This window comes from Apodemus sylvaticus, chromosome 7 (assembly GCF_947179515.1).
Source record: "Apodemus sylvaticus chromosome 7, mApoSyl1.1, whole genome shotgun sequence".
NCBI lineage: Eukaryota > Metazoa > Chordata > Mammalia > Rodentia > Muridae > Apodemus > Apodemus sylvaticus.
Genome location: NC_067478.1, coordinates 84,755,225 through 84,762,592, shown reverse-complemented (window position 1 = coordinate 84,762,592; position 7,368 = coordinate 84,755,225). Strand labels below are relative to the sequence as shown.

The following is a 7,368-nucleotide window of genomic DNA, read 5'->3' as shown; positions in this document are numbered from 1 at the left end:
CCGGACCCTGCCTCTGACAGCCTCTCTTAGGTTTATCTTTAGGTTTAGCTGTGCTGGGGATTGAACTCAGAGTCCTGAACATGCTAGGCAGCCACTCTACCTTGGGTCACACCATCAGTTCTTCTCTTGGGCTTAAGAATGCCATAGTAAATCTGGGCAGTGGTGGTAATCCAGCACTCAGGAGGCAGAGGCAGGAGGAGCTCTGAGTTCAAGGCCAGCCTGATCTACAGAGTGAGTTCCAGGACAGCCAGGGCTACACAGAGAAAGCCTGTTGGGGATTGGAGGGAGAATGTTCTCATAGCCTGAGCTCTTGGGAAAATTGCTTGACTCTAGGATTTTGAGATTAGCTTGAACAACACAATAAGACCCTATCTCAAAAAGAATCTTGCATTGATTGGATGAAGTGATTTTCCTTTGTAGTACCTATTACTACTTGGGGTGGTGGTGGATATCTGTATTACTGAAATTCAGGCTGAAGTAGGTGGACTTGGTTAGGAGCCAGTCTAGGCTACATAGTGAGATCCTCTCTCAAAACAGCCAAGTGTATTGGGGCTGGAGAGATCGCTCAGCGGTTAAGAGCAGTACTGACTGTTTTTCCGGAGGTCCTGAGTTCAATTCCCAGCACCCACATGGTGACTCACAGTCATCTGTAATGGGATCCAATGCCCTCTTCTGGTGTGTCTGAAGACAGCTACAGTGTACTCACATACATTAAATAAATAAATAAATAAATAAATAAATAATAAATGGAAACAGAAAAAAAAAAAAACAGCAACTCTGCAGTCAGGTGTGATGGTGCATGCCAATAACTGCACCACTTTAAGTGCTGAGGTAGAAGGATTGTAGAAAGCTTGAAGCCAGCCTGGGCTCTATAGTGACTACCAGCTCCATTAGGCCTACATAATAACAAGGCCTCTTTCCCCAAAACAACAGATGAAACTATCCAATAGCCAGGTCAACCCAAGCCCATTACTAAATTGTTTTCTTCAGTATGATGAAACACTTATGGACTTGTAGAGATGGCTTAGTGGGCCGTGGGTTTAATTCCTAGCACCCAGGAGGAGGTTTACAATGTAACTCCAGTTCCAGCTGATCTGATGCCCCCTTCTGGTGTCTATGGACACTGCACACAAAGTAGTGTACAGATACATGGAAGCAAAGCACCCATAGGAACAAATATAATCTCAAGATAAATATAAATAATAATAGAGATGCAGAATAGAATTGCAGTTACATTCACCTAATTCTTTTTCTTATTTCTTTAAACGGAATGTCCCAGGCCTATGCCTTTAGTCCCAGCACTCAGACGGTAGAGGCAGGCAAATTTCCAAGTTCAACGACAGCCTGGACTACAAAGTTTCAGGACAGGCAGGCCTATGCAGAAGAACTCTGTCCTGGGGTTTGGGGGAGGGAAATGCTTTAAGAATTTGTCATTCTTTTGCAGGGGCCTTGCTAATCTTCTCTGTAACATTTTTATTTATTCATGGGTAGGCGGGGGTCCTATCTCCCCCCACACACCCCACCTCCGTCTCCACATGCATGTCAGAGAACAGTTTGGGAGGCTTCCCTCCTTCTACCATGCGGGTCCCTGGGATGGAGCTCAGGTGGTCAGGCTTAGCAACTCACACCTTTACCCACTGAGCCATCTCACTGGCCCTCATTTTTTTTTTTTTTTTTTTTAACATTTGAAGAAGCAGGCCTGGGAAGTGATTAGGCCTGGGCCTTTCATGCCAGTCTTTCCTTGGGAGAATTTATTTCCTTGAAGAACATAGGGAGACCTCAGAAATCTCTCTGGTAGAACTCTCCTGCTGTGGTCTCCTTGGGCTTCTAGAAGTTGTGTACTGTCTCCCTGAGGTTCACAGAAGTCTAGATGTCGCTTCCTGGTTATGCCTAGCTTAAGGATCTTTCCCGAGAGCAGCCTGAGCCACCCTCATACTAAACTGTAATTCTCAGCATCCTGTCGGGCCCTAGCTAGACTGTTGGCTGTGTGAAGAGAAAGACCATACCTGTCATATCCCTAACATAAATCTAGTGTCTGGTCCAGTGCTTGGAGCATAGTAGGTCTTCAGTAAATATTTATTGGATGACTAGGAAGGAAAAGTTGGTCAGAAAGGAGTCCTAAAAGACTTAGTTATCAAAACTCACAAGGAGAGCTGGGTATGATGGTGGAGGCCAGAACACAGCTACTTGATAGGCTAAGACAAGAGGATTCCAAGTTCAGGGCCTGCCTGGGCTAGAGTGAGTTCAAGGCTATCTCAGGCAACTTTAGGGAGAATCTGTTTCAATTTTTAGAGAGTAAGAAGAGGGCTAGAGATTTGGTTCAGTGGTAAAGTGTTGCCTAGCACTGAAAGACGCCAGGGCCAGGTTCAGTCCCCAGCAATAAACAACCGGCTCTCAGAATGGTGGGATGGCAGCCCTTGTAGACCCTTGGCTTTGCTGACCCGGGAGGCTTCTGTATAGTCTCAGCCTTGCCAGAAGGCGGAAGTGACAGCGAGCTGCTAGAATCCTTCAAAGTGGAGAGAGCCAGACGACAGACAACTTGGCTAGAGGGAAATGAAGGTGAAGGGAAGCCGAGGAGATTGGAATCTGGTGCTGAATTTGCATTCGATGTAAAGCGAGGGAGGTCAGAAAGAGGAAGCGGCAAAGGGGAAGTTCTTCCTTCAGACCTCGTCTATTAAGTGGAGAGACCTCAGAGGAGAGACCTCCGGGGCTTCTGCTCGGTAGCACTGCACTTGATTCACATCCAGTAAGGTGAATCGTACCATGCAGATCTGGAAGCGGCTGAAACCGAGTGGGGATTGCAGGACAAAGATCGTGGGGACTTCTTTCACATCTCGAGGCGCTCTCTAGCCAGTCTACAACACATCCACCAAGGACACTTTTTTTTTTTTTTTTTTTTTTTTTTTTTTTTTTTTTTTTTTAGCAAGTGGGTGTTAATCCAGATATAACCACTAGGGGACAGTAAAAACAACCCTTAAGGTCAGTATCCTTCCAAGACCCCACCTACTCTCACCTGAGGCCAAGATGGGCGGTGCCTCACCTGGCCCTCACCTAATGCTGTTAACCACTTCCTGCCTAATCTGAAGTATCTCTCTGAGATAGAGTTATTCTTAGTGGAACTGGGGGTCAATTTTAATCGGAGGGAGGGTGTCCAGCCGGGGTTGGGGTGAAGTCAAGGTTTCAGAAACTCAGACCCTTGTCCTTGTCCTAGAGAGGCTTTAGAATGCTTTGCTTCAGATGGGTAGGTCTCTTTTCTAAACAGTGAAAGCCCCGCAGGTCACAAGAGCAAAGTGGGGTGGTCACTGCGCTGGAACCCCTGGGACAAGCTTTAGTGGAGACTGTTCAAGTAGCTTCAAAATTCAGACTTCCTCCTCTCTGCTGCCATTTATCTGTCAAGGGGCTTCAACCAAAGGGAGGGAGGGAGCGAGGGAGGTCGCCCACCGGTGAAGGGAAGACGATAGGATGGGAGCAGGAGGTAGGCAGTTAAGACAGGCTTCGGTAGCGGACGGCTTTCGGCAGCTCTCGGGTACCCGCTTTGCGTGTAGTTCCTCCTGTTACTGGCAGCGGTTCAGGGCTCAGATCTGCCGAAGTTCCGGGATTGCGTTCCGGGCCTTAACGTGTTAAACAGTGGGAGTGGGGTCCGGAGTTCCTTCCTCCCTCCCTCCTTCGCGAATCAAGTGTCACCACCTCCAAGTCCACCAGTCTGGCACGCTAGGAGTTAAGTCTGCCCGCAATCTGCAAGACGGGAGCCGGAGCGGGGGGAGGGGGAAGGGGGAGAGCAAGGAGCTGTGGGGGGGGGGGAGCAGACTGCAGGGAGACAGCGCTTGGAACCCCCTCCCCTGGGACCTGGCCCTGGGCCCCCAGCCCCAAAAGGGGCCCTGCCCTCCCCAGGGTCGCGCTCTCTTCCCCCGCCCTGCCCCCGCCCTCCAGCTTTGTGTCCCCAGGAGGGTGGGCTGCAGGATTTCCAGCCAAGCCTTGGCTGCCTGCTCAGTTTTTCCAAACCCTCTAGTCGGAGAAGGCGGGAGCCTTGTCAGGATAAGAGTCCCTCCCCCTCTGCCCCTGCCGGCCCCCTGGTCCATCTTGGAGTTTCCTGTCCCCGCAGCTTTCCAAACTCCTTTCCCTTTCCGACCCTGGCCCCAGCGCCCCCTAGCCCCACCTCTATTGGTTCCCAAGTTCCAAGTTCAGGTTGGAGGGGGCCAGGTGGACTCCACAGTCTTAGCGAGGCGCTGGTAAAGCCTCGCTCTGCCGGCCAGCCCTGAGACCTGCGGGGCGCCGGCCTGACTCCCAGCCTGGGCCCGCCCCGTTCCAGGACTCGGCCTCTGGCCACCAGGGAAGGTGGCTCTTGGGGTCTACTGCTCCCGGAAGGAGGCGGTGCCGGGGACGTGGGCACAGCCGGGCGGTAAGGTCGGTTCGGCAGATGCCAGGCCCTAAGGCATACTTCGAGGAGGGGCAGTGTTCCCAGCGCTGGCACGGCTCTGTCCGGAGAGTCTATTATATAATAATCACCATCTATCAGGAAGCCAGGCTGCTGGAGAGAGTGGGTAAGCCAGGATGCCCTGATCCGCGCCTCATCCAGGGCCCAGAAAGGTGTCTCCATCAAGATACGCACAGTGTAGGGCAAAGCCCAGTGGTCAAACGACGACGATGGTGATGGTGATGGGAGGGGGGTTCCAGGGGCTAGTGACTGGTGAAGGGCTTTGGGCAATCTCACTGCAGCCTCGAAAACCCCACCCTCAGAACTCTGACAGGCAGTGCCCCGAGCCAATGATTGAAGTTACTGTGGGGCTTGAGGTTAACCCTTTCCTGGGTCTTTATTTGCTTCAGAATATAGAGCCCCTTCTACCTAACGTCACTTGACCGGCGCCCACCTACTCGGGCTAGTGCACTCTAGAGAGGAGTGCCTGCATTATTTGTGCATTCGGATCACTCTAGAAACAGGAAGATGGCTAATCTCTGAAAACAAGCCGTCCCAGTCCTGGGCGCCCTCTCCGCACTGTCCAAAAGTAAATTTTATTACAAGATGCGATGTGGGTACAGCTTCCACGGTTTCGATCAGCGCTGGCACAGCGGCGACGTGTCAGGAACAGGCACCTTCAGACGCTTACGCCCACGCCTCACGTCTACCGGCAAAAGCTGACCTGGACACTCGCCGGCCCACCTGTGACATCCTCCGTGATGCAGAGACACACAGAAACACGACGTCTCTCCTACTTGGCCAGTAGAGGGAGCCGCTCGATCCAGCAAAGGGCCACCCGCTTTCCTTCCCTGCTCTCTGGCTCCGGGGTTCCACCCATAACTCGTAGCTGTCCAAAGCTTGGGCTCTGCATCCAGACCTGGAACCTACGTTGGGGGAATGAGTCACAGCCACACCCAGGGGAGCGCTCCACAGGGCTGCTTTCCGGGACATACCAAACACTCTTGGGTTTTATTCTGTACTACATTAGAAACCCCTGCAACCCAGTCACTCCCACTAGGTTGTGAGCCTAGCCATTTAACGGAGCTGAGCCATCTCTTCAGCCTGACACCGCCATTATACTGATTTCTGGACTTACTATAAACAGGGCTTATGCCAAAAAGAATTAGTAGTACATGCCTTTCATCCTAGCATTCAGGCAAGTGAATCCAGCCTGCCCTACATCTAGAGTTCCAGACCAGCCAGGGCTATATAGTGAGAGCCTGTCACAATGACGCCCAAGTGTCTTGTCATTTGTGAAGGGAGGCTGAGACACATAGAAACTTGGAGTCAATTCGTTTGCTGGCCGTCTGCCTGTGGTGTAACCTAGAGTATACCCCAGAGAGAGAAGAAAATCAAACCCACATTCATGGTCCCACTCTCCAGAGTACGGGGATCCTAGAGATCAGCTTCTCTGGGGTCCGGGCTCTTTTCATTTCAGTGAAGACAGACCTACATCATAGCACGGCAACCTAGCCCGGTGCCTGATACAGTAGTTAGTGCACACTTGCGGATCGTGTGTGAGTGGGTTAAAATGAAGGGCTGGAGAGGCTGGCTCACGGGAAGGAGCACTTGCTGCTCTCTAAGAGGGCCCAGGCCCAGGCCTAGAACCCACATGGCAGCTCACAGCTGTGGACACCAGGCAAACATGGGTGCATAATACACATATGAAGACACACATACATATAAAATAAAGACAAAATAGTTCTATTCAAAACAAAACAAAACATAGTCCCTGGGCATGGCAGTCCATTCCTTTAATCCCAGCACTTGGGAGGCAGAGGCAGGCAGATCTGTGTATTCAAAGCCAGCCTGGTCTACAGAGCGAGTTCTAGGATAGCTGGGGCTACATAGACCCTATCTACAAAGTCAACCCGAAAACATGGTCATCTGGTGATATGAAAGTGCTCTGTAAGTCATATAATCACACACACACACACACACACACACACACAAATTGTAGAGTCATTCTTTCCACTTTCAGGGATTTTGTTTAATATTTATTTTTATTATTTTAGATAGAAACTCATATTTGCCCAGTTTGGGCTCAGGTTCCATATGTAGCTTCTGGGCCTATCCACTTGTTCAGTCAACAATTCACTGAAGCCCTACTGTGAACCTGGCCAATACTTGAGTCACTTGTGTAAGGAACACAGAGACGAATTTATGATCTGAGTCTCCAGGAATCTTATGCCAGCCAGATGTACAGACAGGAGAAACGACAAAAAACGGGAGTCAGTACTCTGGTGGGTGGCACTGATGTGACAGGTGTCGGGGAACAGAAGACACCGTTTGCAGTCAGTGCTAGACACTGGTTGATTTCATTCTAGGTGAGGGGCAGTGGGGTAGGAGGAATGTGTCCTGGGATAAGAAGACTTGAATTCTAGTCCTTAGTTCACAATTCTAGTTGTGCAACTCAGGAATTCCTTAAGTCACACAAGCCTCACCTTTCTCACTTATGTAATGGGGCTATAACCCCTTCCTTGTAAGTCTGTAGCGGTAATCATTGAGATAATATATGCAATGCTTTTAAAAACTGCATAGAATTTTTTTCTTCCATGAGTCTGACATCCCATAGGATGGTGTTTGTGTGTGTGCAGTGAAAGTATGTGTGAAGCCTTTTGAGGTGAGGGAGAGTTTGAGAAGACAAAGGTTTCACTTCCTCAAACATTTTCTTGCCTCCAATTTGCTCTACTTAAGGTTTAATTGAAAAAAATTTAGTTTGTGTCCTCAGTGGGAGGGGAAGGAGTGCTTTTAGTGCAAAATGGATGTAGGTGGGTACAATAAAGAGGGGAGCTAGATGTGTGTGTGTGTGTGTGTGTGTGTGTGTGTCGGTCCCAGTCCAGGCAACTCCCACTCTTTCCAATCCGTGCAGATAGCACGGTAGGTTTGTCAGAGCTCTCCTTAGCCTCTGA

General features: G+C 50.1%; 1 pseudogene; it reads right to left on the bottom strand.

Moving 5' to 3' along the window:
• Window positions 1–1,412: 1,412 nt before the first annotated feature.
• LOC127690266 (uncharacterized) lies at window positions 1,413–1,504 on the bottom strand (annotated as a pseudogene).
• Between the last annotated feature and the right edge of the window lie 5,864 nt (window positions 1,505–7,368).